This window comes from Elaeis guineensis, chromosome 11 (genome assembly GCF_000442705.2).
Source record: "Elaeis guineensis isolate ETL-2024a chromosome 11, EG11, whole genome shotgun sequence".
NCBI lineage: Eukaryota > Viridiplantae > Streptophyta > Magnoliopsida > Arecales > Arecaceae > Elaeis > Elaeis guineensis.
The window spans coordinates 63198355-63214512 of NC_026003.2; positions in this window are offsets into that span (position 1 = coordinate 63198355).

Genomic DNA, 16158 nt, shown 5'->3' on the forward strand with positions numbered 1-16158 from the left:
TTAACCCATTTTAAATACTTTTAATGCTCATTTAATGCAGTCTAACGGCTCTTTTTCAGTCTAGAATGATTTTCACTATTTCTTAAAGCTATAAAAGGGACAAAAAGGTAGGAATCAAGAAGGATATTCAAGTAGAGAGATTTTGAAAAAGGAATTTCAAGCAAACTTTTAAGCCCTAAGCAAGAGCTCATTCAAAGCATTCAAGAAGCCTTTAATCCAAGCTCACCAACTCCTCAAGTGCACATTCAAGTCTCCAACCACCTTGAGAAAATCCAAAAGGATCTTCTTCTTTGAGTAAAGTGTATTTAAAGTCATATTTGCTCATTAAAGGAGCTTTCTTTGTACTTATTTATGCTATTAATTGTTATTCTCATTTTGAGTTATTGTTTTTATTTTGGAAGGGTTTCAAAACAAGGAAGGTTGATCCGAACCTAGAATCGGAGTGTATTGGGTTGGCTTGTACCCGAAAAATAAGTGGACTAGCTTGGAATAGCTAGAGTCAGAGTTTTCGACATTTGTATTCGGGTTGAATACAAGATTAGTGGATTGAAATTCCCAAGTAGGAGCTTGGGGAGTGGATGTAGGTGCAAGGTTGGTACCGAACCACTATAAATCCTTTTGTTTGGTGTGTGTCTAATTGCTCTTCTGTATCTCTTCATTATTCTCTTGCATTCTTGCTCTTGCTATTAGCCTTGAATTAATTCTACTCACCCTATCTATTTAGTTTTGTCAAACATTTCTCATAAGTCATAAGTTAAGCTTAAAATTTTTAGAAACCCAATTCACCCCCCCTCTTGGGTTGCATAGCTGGGCAACAAGTGGTATCAGAGCCCGGTGCTCTAGCCCTTCTTTGATCTAAACAATCAAAGAGCCAAAGATCTATGGCAACTCATATCGGCACTTCTCTAGCCGAGGGGTAATCCACCAACCGACCTCCATTTTTCAATGGGTCTAATTACACCTATTGGAAAGCTCGGATGAAAATATTCATTCAAGCACTCGACTATGATATATGAAGTATCATAGTGAATGGTCCTCACACACCCACTAAAATTATAGATGGTGAGGAATCAGCCAAATCCAAGAAAGAATGGGATGAGGTTGATAAGAAGATGGCCCAATTAAATGCTAAAGCAATGAATGTTCTTTATTATGCTCTTGATGCTAACGAATTTAATCGCATTTCTACTTGCTCATCTGCTAAAGAAATATGGGATAGGTTAGAAGTAACCCATGAGGGAACCAATCAAGTAAAGGAGTCTAAAATCAACATGCTTGTGCATAAATATGAATTGTTTAAAATGGAGCATGATGAGTCCATAACTGGAATGTTTACTCGCTTTACTGATATTATTAATGGTTTAAAGAGTCTTGGTAAGTCTTATACTAACAGTGAGCTTGTAAGAAAGATTCTCAGGTCCTTACCAAGAACTTGGGAAGCCAAAGTGACTGCCATCCAAGAAGCTAAGGACTTGAACATTCTACCCTTGGAAGAGCTTCTTGGATCATTGATGACTCATGAGCTAAGCATGAAGCAACATCAAGAGGAAGAAGTCAAAAAGAAAAGAATAATTGCCCTCAAATCCACAGCTCCACCAGATGAAGAAACTGATGACACTGAAGATGAAGAACAGGATGAAGAGATGGCACTCATTACCCGAAGATTCAAAAAATTTTTGAGGAAAAGAAAATAAGGGATGAGGAAGAGGCCATTCATAAAAGGGAATAGAGCAAAGAAAAAGAGAAAGACCAACCTCTTATCTGCTACGAATGCAAGAAGCTGGGACACTTCAAATCCGAATGCCCACAACTGAAGAAAGGTCCCAAGAAGTACAAGAAGAAGGCCATGATGGCCACTTGGAGTGCGAGTGATGACTCAAGCTCCACGAGGAAAACTAATTGAACAAGCCAACCTGGCCTTTTGGCACACGAAAATGAGATAATTTCTGAAACTCCTAGTGACTTTACATTTGAAGAATTACATGAAGCTTTTTATGATTTAGTTGATGAATTAAAGAAACTAGGGATGAAGAACAAAGATCTAAAATTAAAAAATCAATCTTTATTGAAATAAAATAAAAATATTTCAATTGAAAAATCCACCTTGCTTCAAGAAAATCAAAGTTTAAAGAATGAAATTGCCAAGCTAAAACCAATAGTAAAAAAATTCACCTTGAGTTCAAATAAACTTAATATGATTCTTGATAATCAAAAAGCCGTGTATGATAAGGCTGGACTTGGCTATAACCCCTTGAAGAAATAAAAATATCTGAAAAATATTTATGTAAACTCTTTAAGTAACAAGTCTTATAATATTACTTGCTTCAAATGTGGTAGAGTAGGACATAAGTCATACACTTGCTTCTCTAACAATTCTGCAAACTCAACTATAAAGAAAATATGAGTTCCAAAAGGAACCATTATGACTAACCAAAAAGGACCCAAGAAAGCTTGGGTACCTAAAACAAAAACTTGACTTTTGCTTGCAGGTGTGTCTAGCATCCCAAGGAGGAAACAGAAATGGTATCTTGACAGTGGATGCTCGAGACACATGACTGGTGATGAATCCCAATTCATCACTCTTGATGCTAAGAATGGAGGAATGGTCACCTTTGGAGACAATGGCAAAAGAAAGATCATCGGTATAGGTAACATTGGTATCACTCCCTCCAAATACATTGAAAATATTTTGTTAGTAGATGGTTTAAAGCATAATTTACTAAGCATTAGTCAATTTTGTGATAAAGGATATAAAGTTATTTTTGAATCGTCTGTTTGCATTGTAACTAGTCCTATTAATGATGGCATTAAATTTATTGGACATAGACATGGTAATATTTATATGGTAGATTTAAATGATTTAGCCAAAATAAACATGCAATGCCTAGTATCCTTGAATGCTAAAATTAATGAGACTAGTTGGCTTTGGCATCGCAGACTTGCACACATTAGCATGCATTCTCTTTCAAAATTAATTAAGAAAGAATTAGTTCTTGGTTTGCCAAAATTGAATTTTGAAAAGGATAGAATTTGTGATGCATGCCAACTAGGTAAACAAACAAGAGTTTCATTTAAATCCAAAAATATTGTTTCAACCTCTAGACCTTTAGAGCTTTTGCATATGGACTTATTTGGACCTACTAGAATCACTAGTCTAGGAGGAAAACGATATGGTTTTGTAATTATAGATGATTACTCTCGTTTTACTTGGGTTTTCTTTTTAGCACACAAAGATAAAACTTTTCATATTTTCACTAAATTTTATCGAAAAGTCACTAATGAGAAAGAATTTTCAATTCAAAATATTCGAAGTGATCATGGAACTGAATTTGAAAATCAAGACTTTGAAAACTTTTGTGATAAAAAGGAAATTGGCCATAACTTCTCTGCTCCTAGGACACCCCAACAAAATGGGGTAGTAGAAAGGAAAAACAGAACCTTAGAAGAAATGGCCCGTACCATGCTTTGTGAAAGCAATCTTCCAAGATATTTTTGGGTGAAAGCAATCAACACAGCATGTTACATTTTAAATCGTGCTTTGATTAGACAAATTTTAAAGAAAACCCTCTATGAGCTTTGGAAAGAAAGAAAATCTAATATTGCTTATTTTCATATTTTTGGTTGCCGATGTTTTGTGTTAAATAATGGTAAAGAAAGACTTGAAAAATTTGATGCAAAATCAGATGAAGCAATCTTTCTTGGTTACTCCTCCACTAGTAAAGCTTTTAGAGTTTTTAACAAAAGAACTTTAGTAGTAGAGGAGTCAATACATGTTGTCTTTGATGAATCTAACGATCTTCCTTCAAGGAAGAATGAAAGTGTTGATGATGTAGATCCTCTTATAGAAGGAATGAAGGAGATCACTCTAAAAGATTCAACAATTCAAGAGGATGAGGAACATGAAGACAAATAGGATGAGGGAGGTGAAGAACATCAAGAACAACCTCAAGGTACAAATGACCTACCCAAAGAATGGAGGTATGTTCACAATCACCTTAAGGAGCTAATTATTGGTGATCCTATGCATGGGGTAAAAACTCATTCTTCACTTAGAGAAGTATTTAATCATTGTGCTTTTATCTCTCATCTTGAACCAAAAACTATTGAAGAAGCTGAAAATGATTATAATTGGATTAATGCAATGCAAGAGGAACTTAATCAATTTGAAAGAAATAATGTATGGACTTTAGTATCAAGATCCAAAAATTATTCAATAATTGGCACAAAATGGGTCTTTAGGAACAAATTAGATGAACATGAAAATGTAATAAGAAATAAAGCAAGATTGGTTGCTAAAGGTTATAATCAAGAAGAAGGAATTGATTTTGATGAGACCTTTGCACCTGTTGCTAGATTAGAGGCCATTAGACTTCTACTTGCATATGCTTGCTTTATGAAATTTAAATTATTTCAAATGGATGTCAAAAGTGCATTTTTGAATGGATATATTGCTGAAGAAGTCTATGTAGAACAACCCCCAGGTTTTGAAAATCATGCTTTTCCTAATCATGTTTTTAAATTAAATAAAGCTCTATATGGATTAAAACAAGCACCTAGGGCTTGGTATGATAGGCTAAGCAAATTTTTACTAAATAATAGTTTTTCAAGAGGTAATGTAGACACAACCCTCTTTATTAAAAGAAATCAAAATGATATGTTAGTTATACAAATTTATGTTGATGATATTATTTTTGGGTCTACTAATGAATCTCTTTGTCAAGACTTTGCTAAGCTCATGCAGGGAGAGTTCGAGATGAGCATGATGGGAGAACTTACATTCTTCCTCGGACTCCAAATCAAACAAACAAAGGAAGGAATCTCCATCACCCAAAGCAAGTACACCAAAGAATTACTCAAAAGATTTGGAATGGAGAACTCCAAAGCAATTGGCACACCCATGAGCCCCTCATGTAAGCTTGATAAGGATGAAGAAGGTAAATTTGTAGACTTAAAATATTATCGAGGTATGATTGGCTCTCTATTATATTTAACTGCAAGTAGGCCTGATATCATGTTTAGTGTTTGTTTGTGTGCTAGATTTCAATCTAATCCTAAAGAGTCTCACTTGAATGCTGTTAAAAGAATCCTTAGATATTTAAATGGTACTCAAACTCTAGGATTATGGTACTCTAAGGACTCACTAATTGATTTATTAGGATATTCAGATGCTGATTTTGCTGGATGTAGATTAGACAGAAAGAGCACTAGTGAAACCTGCCAATTTCTTGGAGTTAACCTAATCTCCTGGTTTAGCAAGAAACAAAATTCGGTAGCACTGTCTATGGTTGAGGCCAAATACATTGCAGCCGGAAGTTGTTGTGCTCAAATCTTGTGGATTAAGCAACAACTCAAAGACTTTGGTATCAAACTTAATGAAACACCCATAAGATGTGACAACACAAGTGCCATAAACCTTACTAAAAATCCAATTCAACATTCAAGGTCTAAATATATTGAAATAAGATATCATTTTATAAGAGAACATGTTCAAAACAAAGATATAATTCTTAACTATATTTGCACTGAAAATCAATTAGCTGATATCTTTACAAAGGCCCTTAGTGAGGATAGATTCTGTGAAATTAGGAGAAATCTAGGAATTCTTGATCCATTTGCCTAAATGTTTCTCCAATTCCAAGGAATCGATGTCAAAATTTCTTTGAGCTCAATTTTCATCATCTCTCTTGGATCTAAAAGCTCAAGATTATCATTCTCACAACTTGTCATTGAGCAAAAATTTTTCTCCCAAAATTTTGAATTTTTTTGAAATTTATTCATATTTTTTCTAAAATTTTGTGAATCATGAGTTGACCCCCTAGGGTCGATCCAATGGCATACTTAAAATTCTTGGCCAACTTCCCACGGGTTCATTTCTTTTTAACTTAAAGCCCGTTCATGAGCCGACCCCTCCTTCTTCATCTTCCTCCCTCCAAGACTCGTCGTCCTCATCTTCATTCTCTCCAAAACCAAGGATTTAGCCCAAGATCATTCTCCCATCACCTCTCCACCTCAAATCACCCCTTGGGAAAGGAGCTTTTCGCATCTTTCTCCCTTGATTGAAGCGGTTGGAGCGTGCCCTAGCTTCCATCGTTCTTCTCAAAATCATGATTTCTCTCCGCCAAAATCCCTTTCCAACTTCTAATAACCCTCCTTCTCCTTGCTTGCTCTTGTGGTGAGAATGGCCCCAAAAATGAAACTCCCTCAAAGAAGAAAATTAGTCCGTGCGCTGGAAGAAGGCATCCGTAGGAAAAGGCAAGCTTCTCAGACCTCCTCTGCTCCCATTCCAGCTTCAGCGTCTGCCCAGGTCTCTCTCAGTCTCCTCTTAGCCCTAGCAAAATCCCTCTCTCTGACAGAAAGGTAGAAACCGGCAAGAATGTGGACTTCAGATTCTTTGAAAAAGAAGGTTTCTCTTTTGGGTCAAAGATCAAAAATCAAGGTTGGGGATTTTACTGTTCTCTCAAGGAAGTTACATATGTAGACTTGGTTAGAGAGTTTTATCTAAATCTGCACTATGGCAATGGAACAGTAACTTCTACTATTAAGGAAATTGATATCTGCTTAGATCTTATTATTTTGGGAGAGATTCTACATTTGCCCTGTGAGGGATATTCTAACATGGAACTCCCAGTGAAAGAAGAAGGGATCAATGTAATTTTAGGAGGAACTTACTCGGGAAGTCTAAATAAATTAGAAGCCAAAATCTTGTCAATTGAAATGAGAATTCTACATCAATTAGTGACAAAACTTTTCTTCCCGAGAAGTGGTAGACATGACCTCCTTTCTGGCCGAGACATATGTATAATGTTTCATGTGATCACCCAAACCCCCTTAAACCTCCCTGCTTTAATGATTGAGGCCATGAGAGAAACACTGAATAGATCCAAGGCACATCTGCCTTTTGGTATGGCCCTCACACTGGTTTTCAGGAGGTTTGGAGTCAGTTTTGAGGGGGAGGCATCTGCTAGGCTTTCTCATGCTGACACCATCAACCAACACACTCTGCACCGCATGGGATTCACTAGGATTGATGGTGGTTGGATCAAAGGTACAGAAGAAAGAGCTGAGGAGAGAGCTGAGGACAGAGTTGAGGACAGAGCTGAGGAAGAAGGTCCCTCATCACCTCTCCATGACTTCAGGGCAGCATCTCCAGACATCCAGTTTGTTTCGATCCAGAGGCTGGCCCTTCAGAGTCTACCAGGAGGCACACACCAATTAGCAGCCAGACAGCAGAGCACCTCCCTCAGAGTTTAGATTGGCTGATGATCAGATTGAGCAGATTTCTCAGCGTGTGGCTTCCTTGCTTTCTCGTTAGTGGAGCACTTCTACGTTTGCACCGGGATCCACATCATTAGATGCATCTGATCAGACCTTGATCCCCCATATCTCTACTGTATTTTAGATGATCTCAGATCAGTCAGTTCGGATTCAGCAGCTCGAGGATTACATTTTGAGACTGACTAGGAGAGTACTTGACTTGCAGGGGCAAGTCTTAGCTCTGGCCCATCCACAGCCACAGGAGTGCACTATTGAGGTCACAGACCTAACTGTGGAGGCTGGTAGACTCAGAGGTGTTTTGGAGGGTGGTTTTGATTTCTTGAGGAGAGAGATCAGAGGCTCAAGTGAGCATGCTTCTACACAGTTCACTGCACTGCTTCAGTCTGTTTCGAGAGCTCTGAACGTTCTTGATTCCATCAGGCTCTCTCTTGCAGTCCAGTCTATGGCCTCTCAGCCTTTAGGATCATCTCGCCCACCTACTCATTCCAGCACCTCCACTCGTGGCAGAGGCAGACGGGGTAGAGGACGAGTCCTTGGTCGTGATCCATCATCTCCCCATCCCATCTCTGATGCATCTGATTCTGATCCATAGAGTCATGAGCTCTACTAGATCCTTGTTGATTAGTCATGTCTGTTGTTCTTTCTAGGATCTGTCTTTTGGGCCATGTAATGATGTTAACTAGTTGACCTTTATATTATGGAATATGTATTGAAATAACTATGGTATCAATCATCTTTTAATTATATATCTACTCTTTGTAATGGTATCAATCATCTCTTGACTATATATCTTCTCTTTGTTGCTAATTCATATCTATGGTACTCAATGGCATATTTTGTTTTATGATTGCTGTATTCAGGGGGAGTAAACATTAATGATTAGCACAAGAAGTTTGAAGAAACACTAAAGAAAAAATATATTCAAAAAAAGAGGGGGAGTTAACAATGTTTGATGATGTCAAAAAGGAGAAGAAATTAAAGAAAAATATCAAAAGCAAAATTATTAAATGACTTAAAAATACAATGAGTGAATTGCTAAGCAAAAGAAAGATAAATAAAAGACTTAAAAATAAAATGAGTGAATTGGGAGAAATTAAAATATCAAAAATAAGATTGCTAACAAAATGAATGAATTGCTAAGCACAAAGCAAATGAGCAACCTTTAAAATTACTTCTTAGACATGCTCTGATATGCTTTAAAATTAGACATGCTCTGATACATCTTAAAATTTGACATGCTCTGACATGCTTTAAAATTAATTTTTAGACATGCATTGATACACTTAATTGTTAAACATGCTCTGATACTAAAACTAAATAATCAAATGAGAATGAGCGAATTTTCAAGAAATTTGAAAAACAAGCAAATGAGCCAATGAGAAATCATAAGGTAAATTCTGCCTTGCTCTGATAACAAAAACAAATTTTTTACTCTGATACCAAAATCACATAATCAAATAAGCAAATTTTCAAATCATTAAGCAATAGGCAAATTATTTATGCAAATGGGCACATGCATCACATGCCAAAAGAATCAATCTTCTTTTCAAACAAATGCACTTATAAGTTGGTAGTAAATTTCCTATTTATCTTCAAACTACCTATAATGCATTTCATTTCTTTGAAATTCATGATCATTGATTCATATAAATGCTTTTGTTCAAATATTTTGTCATCATCAAAAAGGGAGAGATTGTTGCTCCTTAGATTGATTTTGATGATTACAAAGCAGTTGAAGGGGTACTAATATTTCTCACTTGAAAAAGACTTATTGCTCTTCAGGGGCAAAAATATAATTTTACCAAAACCCTGATTTGATAGTATCAAATGATAAAACAAAAATTTGTGATCCAATGGTGAAAATTTTATTGATTTTGGACTTGTATTTTGAAAGATATGCATGATTGAAAATCATGAGTCGACCCATGAGTCGACTCATGGCACATGAGATGACTGGCACGCTGAAATTTCTGGCCGACACAGACTTGGCACACCCTGTGAGTCGACCCATGAGTCGACCCCAAGGCATGAGTCGACTCATGAGTCGACCTCTGCGGGTCTTTTTGTCAGTTTTACAGAACCTCAGATCCTGTTCAATTCTGTGATGATTTTTCACAGAGGTCGACCCATGAGTCGACCCCCAGGCATGAGTCGACTCATGAGTCGACCCTGTGATGGGATTTTTCAGCAACGGCTAGTTTTTAACCCATTTTAAATACTTTTAATGCTCATTTAATACAGTCTAACGGCTTTTTTTCAGTCTAGAATGATTTTTACTATTTCTTAAAGCTATAAAAGGGACAAAAAGGTGAGAATCAAGAAGGATATTCAAGTAGAAAGATTTTGAAAAAGAGATTTCAAGCAAACTTTTCAGCCCTAAGCAAGAGCTCATTCAAAGCATTCAAGAAGCCTTTAATCCAAGCTCACCAACTCCTCAAGTGCACATTCAAATCTCCAACCACCTTGAGGAAATCCAAAAGGGTCTTCTTCTCTTGAGTAAAGTGTATTTAAAGTCATATTTGCTCATTAAAGGAGCTTTCTTTATACTTATTTGTGCTATTGATTGTTATTCTCATTTTGAGTTATTGTTTTTGTTTTGGAAGGATTCCAAAACAAGGGAAGGTTGATCCGAACCTAGAATCGGAGTGTATTGGGTTAGCTTATACCCGAGAAACAAGTGGACTAGCTTGGAATAGCTAGAGTCAGAGTTTCTGACGTTTGTATTCGGGTTGAATACAAGATTAGTAGATTGAAATTCCCAAGTAGGAGCTTGGGGAGTGGATGTAGGTGCAAGGTTGGCACCGAACCACTATAAATCCTTTTGTTTGGTGTGTGTCTAATTGCTCTTCTTTATCTCTTCATTATTCTCTTGCATTCTTGCTCTTGCTATTAACCTTGAATTAATTCTACTCACCCTATCTATTTAGCTTTGTCAAACATTTTTCATAAGTCATAAGTTAAGCTTAAAATTTTTAGAAACCCAATTCACCCCCCCTCTTGGGTTGCATAGCTGGGCAACAAGGATCCGATCGGTTATATGGATGCAATGCAGAGATCTGATTTCGAGAAATGACTTGAAGCCATGAAATCCGAAATGGAGCCCATGAAGGTCAACGATGTATGGACATTGATTGACCCATCTGAAGGGGGTAAATCCATTGGGTGTAAATGGGTGTTCAAAAGGAAAAGGGGCGCAGATAGAAAGGTGGAGACCAATAAAGCCCATCTGGTTGCCAAGGGGTATCGTCAATGTTATGGTATTGACTATGACGAGATGTTTTCTCCTGTGGCAATGATTAAATCCATTCAGCTAATGCTTGCAATAGCTGCCCATCTGGATTATAAGATCTGGCAAATAGATATAAAGACAACTTTTCTGAATGGAGAGCTGACCGAAGAGGTGTATATGATACAACCTGAGAGGTTTACATCCATAGATGAGTCCAAAGTGAGCAAGCTTCAGAGATCCATTTATAGATTGAAGCAAGCTTCTCAGAGTTAGAACATGCATTTTGATAAGGTGATCAAAACGTATGGCTTCGTTAAAAATGGAGAAGAGCCCTACATCTATAAATGGACAAATAGTCCAGTTGTGGTATTTCTTGTTTTGTATGTGGATGACATTCTCTTAATCGGGAATGACATCCCCACACTACAGGGAATAAAAGTCTGGTTGTCATCGCAGTTCTTCATGAAGGACTTGGGTGAAGCATCCTACATCTTAGAGATGAAGATCTATAGGGATAGATCTAAAAAGATGCTTGGGTTATCCCAGTCCACGTACATAGACACTGTGCTGAAGAGGTTCAGCATGAGAATTTCAAGAAGGGCTATCTACCGATAGGCCATGGAATTTCTCTCTCTAAGAAGGATTGTCCGACAACACCTGAAGAGAGAGAGCGTATGAGTAGAGTCCTATATACTTCAGCTGTGAAATCTATCATGTACGCCATGATATGTACAAGACTAGATGTGGCATACACACTAGGAGTAGTGAGTAGATACCAATCTGATCCTGAAGAAAACCACTGGAAAGTGGTTAAAGCCATCCTTAAGTATTTGAGAAATACTAAGGACCAATGGTTGGTTTATGGCAAGTCAGATATGAAACTTGTGGGGTTCTCAGACTCCAACTTTCAATCTGACCATAATGACAGCAAAAGCATGTCGGGTTATATCTTTACTTTAAATGGTGGAGCTATCTACTGGAAGAGTTCCAAGCAACATACTGTGGCAGACTCTGTTTGTGAGGTGGAGTACATCGCAGCATCGGATGCTGCGAAGGAAGCTGTGTGGCTGAGAAAATTCATCGTCGAGCTTGGAGTAGCACCCTTTCTTGATGGTTCGGCCTGCTCTACTGCAATAGCACTGGTGCCATAGCTCAGGCGAAGGAACCCCAAGCACACCAGCAGACGAAGCACATTTTGTGCTACTTCCATCTGATCCGGGAGATCATGGATCGAGGTGACGTCGACCTTTAGAAGATCGATGGAAAGGAGAACCTGACTGACCCCTTCACTAAAGCCCTGACGATAAAAGAGTTCGACAACCACAAGTCGAAGATGGGTATTAGATATTGTGCCGAGCAACTTTAGGATAAGTAGGAGTTGTTGGAAAATATGTCCCAAAAGTCAATCGTCAAGCTGTTGATGGTTGAGCAACCAAGTATTGTAATTGATTTGTTAATAAATAAAATATATTTTTATAATTTTCATCATAAGCTTTCATCTTCTAATGAACTCCGTTGTTATGATGAAGTCCTTAGGACTATTTAAGTTCGATAAAGAGAGGATTTATCGATTAGTCCTTAAAACTGTTCACGACCAAATGATAGGCTGTTAATAAGGACAACAGCTTCTATCGAGCATAGGTTGCTGTAGGCCATATGGGTTGGTTGTCATCTTAACCAAGGAGTGTGGAGATACTGATATGGCATACATGTGAGCTGTAAGGGTACATCATCTTTGAACGTGACCAACTCTAGAGCATTCTGCTATCGAGAATGACTCTGATGGGATATAGGTATGAGTGTCCCTTAGACCTGAGATCACCTCAGTGACTTGCAAGCAACTCACTGTGCTTTGGTACTGGACTAACTAATTTTTTAATTTAGTGGTGGAAGGCTTCTGGGCATAGTTAAGTACTTACGAAGTCAGAGTATGATCGAGATGGGATTGACCATTCAAGAGTTGGAGAAGAATGAGTCACTGTATTTCAATTTAGCAAAACCTTGGCTAGGGTAATCCATTAGATGGATTTGATATTTTGAAATACAATGTGGACAACCTGATTAGAGTTGACAGTGGAACTCTGAGGTGTCCTATGATCATTTTGGTCAAAGGGATGAATTATATGAAAACTATATCCGCATGGGTTCTAAGGATGTTGTTCTACACATTCGACCTATCCGATCGTCGGATACCATTGCTAGATGGTCACTTTGATTGGTAAAAAAATTTATTTTTGTACTACCGACTTAGGTTTAGACCTATGAGGTTACACACATTAGAGGTCATGATCCGATTGAATGGTTGATCAACGATTAAGAATCATTCTAGGATTAAATGATCAACACGATTGACATTTAACCTAGTGCAAGTGTTGCAGGAGGATCGATTAGCAATTTGATTGCTAATTGGCTTAATTTGATTAAGCCAATAGGCTGAGATTAAGTCTAATTGAATATGATTTAATTAAATTTGGTTTGAGCTTGATTGGATCAAGTTCAATTGGTTTATTGGATAAGCCAAGTATAAGGAAAAAATTAGTCCTAGTTCAATTAGGACTTGGGTCAACCTAATTTCTAATTTGATTAAAAAATTAAATTAGATTTAAATCTAATTTAATCTAATTAAATTAGATTCTTAATTGGGTTAAAACTTATTTTAATTGGATTGATCTAATTTTGGTTTGATTTGGTTTGAGAAATCAAATTAAAACAAGTCATAAGATAGAATCCTAGTAAGAATAGGATTCCACCTTGCGCCACATAAGCCCCCCCATGCCCTCTCTCTTATTCCATGCCAATCCCCTCGTATTTTGTGCAACAAAAGCCCTCTCCCAGGTCTTTCCCATGTCCAAAAGGTTTCCTCTTTTCTTTCATATATGAAAAGTGGTTGTGGATCAAATCAAAGTAGGAATAAGTTTGGATTTCAAATTCTATGAGATAGAGTTTTAGAAATCCAAAACTCTTTCCTTTTTGCATCAAATTTATCTAGATTTTTTGATATTTTTATGGCTTTTAGGGCACACATTGTGCACTCTTTTCTAGTGGTCCATGCACAAAAATAAGGAGGAGGCACCCAAGAGTTGGGCACCCCTTATCTTGTCATGTTTGGATAAGCCTTGACTAGGTATTTGACCTAGACAAGGACTCTATCATATCTCTCTCTATAAAATAAGTTTCTTCATGAAACTTTTGTAAAATATAGAAATTTGAGAGACCTTTGGGGCATCCAAAAATCAAAGAAAAAGACCTTTGGGTCGTGGAGATACAATAGACACAAGACAGGATGTCTAGGAGAGAGTAAAGAGAAGAAGAAGAGGGTCTTCTTCTAGGGTTGTTAGTTTCATCTCTTCCCTTCCACCATCTAGAGTTTTCTGAGAGCTTCTCAGATCTAAAACTCCTCCTCCTACTTCTCATCTTTAGAAGAACCAAAATCAAGAAGAATGAGGTACCTGATCAACCATCGAAGAAGGATCAATGCAGTACTAGCATACTGTGCTAATTTTCTGAAGCAAGACTTCTGGTCGAGATTCGTGGGCTCGTGTAGACGACTCCTAGAGATCGGATGCATGTGCAGTTTGCAACATCATCCTCAAGCTCAAATCAGCAAGGTTAGAACATCTAACTTGTAAGGTAATAGATCTGATCTATTGTTTAATACATACATTAGATGTTGTATAGAAACATATTGATATGATCAATATGTAGTTCATGCTCTATATATTTTAATTTTTGATTTAATACTATATAATAATCATGTAATAGAATCTTAGATCTAGAGATTCTCTAATTTTAAAAAATAAATTTTAATTTATTTTAGTCTTCTACTGCCTGAACTTGAAAAAGTTTCAAGATCTAACCCTGAAACCCTAGATCTGGTTCCAACAATTGGTATCAGAGCCTAAGGTTGTTTATTACATGATTATTTATATATGTTTAGATTATCTCTTAGATTAGATCTAATTTATAATCTGATTATTAAATCTAAAATTAAAATTTTAGATCAATCACGAACTGCAAGGTTGTCCTGTTGTAAGGTTTACCCCTTACTGTGCAAAGGTTGTCATAGTTCGTGTAGATCTATCTTTAATCATAAATTTGTTAGATATTGTTGGGTATAAAATACCCACAGCCGAAACCCTCAACGGGAGCCGGGCTCCACCGCCGACAGCAGCGCAGCTCCGCCCGGACTCCTATGGGAGCCGGGCTCCACCGCCGACAGCAGCGCAGCTCCGCCCGGACTCCTACAGGAACCGGGCTCACGCCGACAGCGGCGCAGCTCCGCCCGGACTCCTACGGGAGCCTGGCTCCACCGCCGACAGCAGCGCAGCTCCGCCCGGACTCCTACGGGAGCCGGGCCCACCGCCGACAGCAGCGCAGCTCCGCCCGGACTCCTACGGAAGCCAGGCTCCACCGCCGACAGCAGCGCAGCTCCACCCGACTCCTACGGAGCCGGGCTCCACGCCGACAGCAGCGCAGCTCCGCCCGGACTCCTACGGGAGCCGGGCTCCACCGACTCCACCGCCGACAGTGGCGCAGCTCCGCCCGGACTCCTACAGGAGCCGGGCTCCACCGCCGACAGCGGCGTAGCTCCGCCCGGACTCCTATGGGAGTCGGGCTCCACCGCCGACAGCAGCGCAGCTCCGCCCGGACTCCTACGGGAGCCGGGCTCCACCGCCGACAGCAGCACAGCTCCGCCCGGACTCCTACGGGAGCCGGGCTCCGCTCTCAGTATCAACTGCTGGTAAGCCCCGTCCGGACTCCTACGGGAGCCGGACTTCGCCTTTAACTTTAATTGCAGGAAGACTCCGCCCGGACTCCTACGAGAGCCGGGCTTCGTCCTCGACTCCAACGGCTACGAGCAGACTTCGTCCGGACTCCTACGGGAGCCGGACTCCGCATCTGATTTTGATTGCAGGGATTTTGCCCGAACTCCTACGGGAGCCGGGTTCCGCCCGCAACTTCGGCTCCGAGAGGGTTCCGCCCAGACTCCCCCAGAAGTCGGGCTCCACCCACGACCCCAACCTCCAGGAGGACCTCTCCCGGACCTCTACAGAAACCGGGCTCCGACCGCTGCCGAGCTTCAATCGACAGATCCGCGCCCCCTGACAGGCCATCAAAACGGCCACGACCCTGCTCCACTTCCTGTGGCAGATTCCGCACAGCTCCACTATCCCCTGGCAGGCCACAATAACGGCCACGAACCTGCTCCACCTCCTGCGACGGATACCATGCGATTCTCCTATCCGCTGGCAAGTCAAGACAACGGATGCTGCTCCACCCCTCATAACAGATTCCGCGTGGCGAGCCGCGGCGATGACCACGTGTCTGCTCCACTATCTTTCGCAATCAATTCCCCTGACCATGGGCGGCCCACTACCAGGCGGTTACAAATGTCGCCATCAATCCGTTGCCTCCTCCGCCTATAAAAGGGGGACCCAGATACGTTATTCTTTAAGCTCATTTTCCTATCTCAAAACTCTGCTAAAATCTCCGTTCGAGCACTCCATTCTTGTTGAGGCAGAGAACTGACTTGAGCGTCGGAGGGTCTTGCCGGAGCAACCCCACCTCCGGTTTAGACTTCCCTTGCAGGTCCCGCGGCGACCGTGCTTCCCTGACTCCAGCTTCTCTGGCGCAAGCAGATTTTTGCACCAACA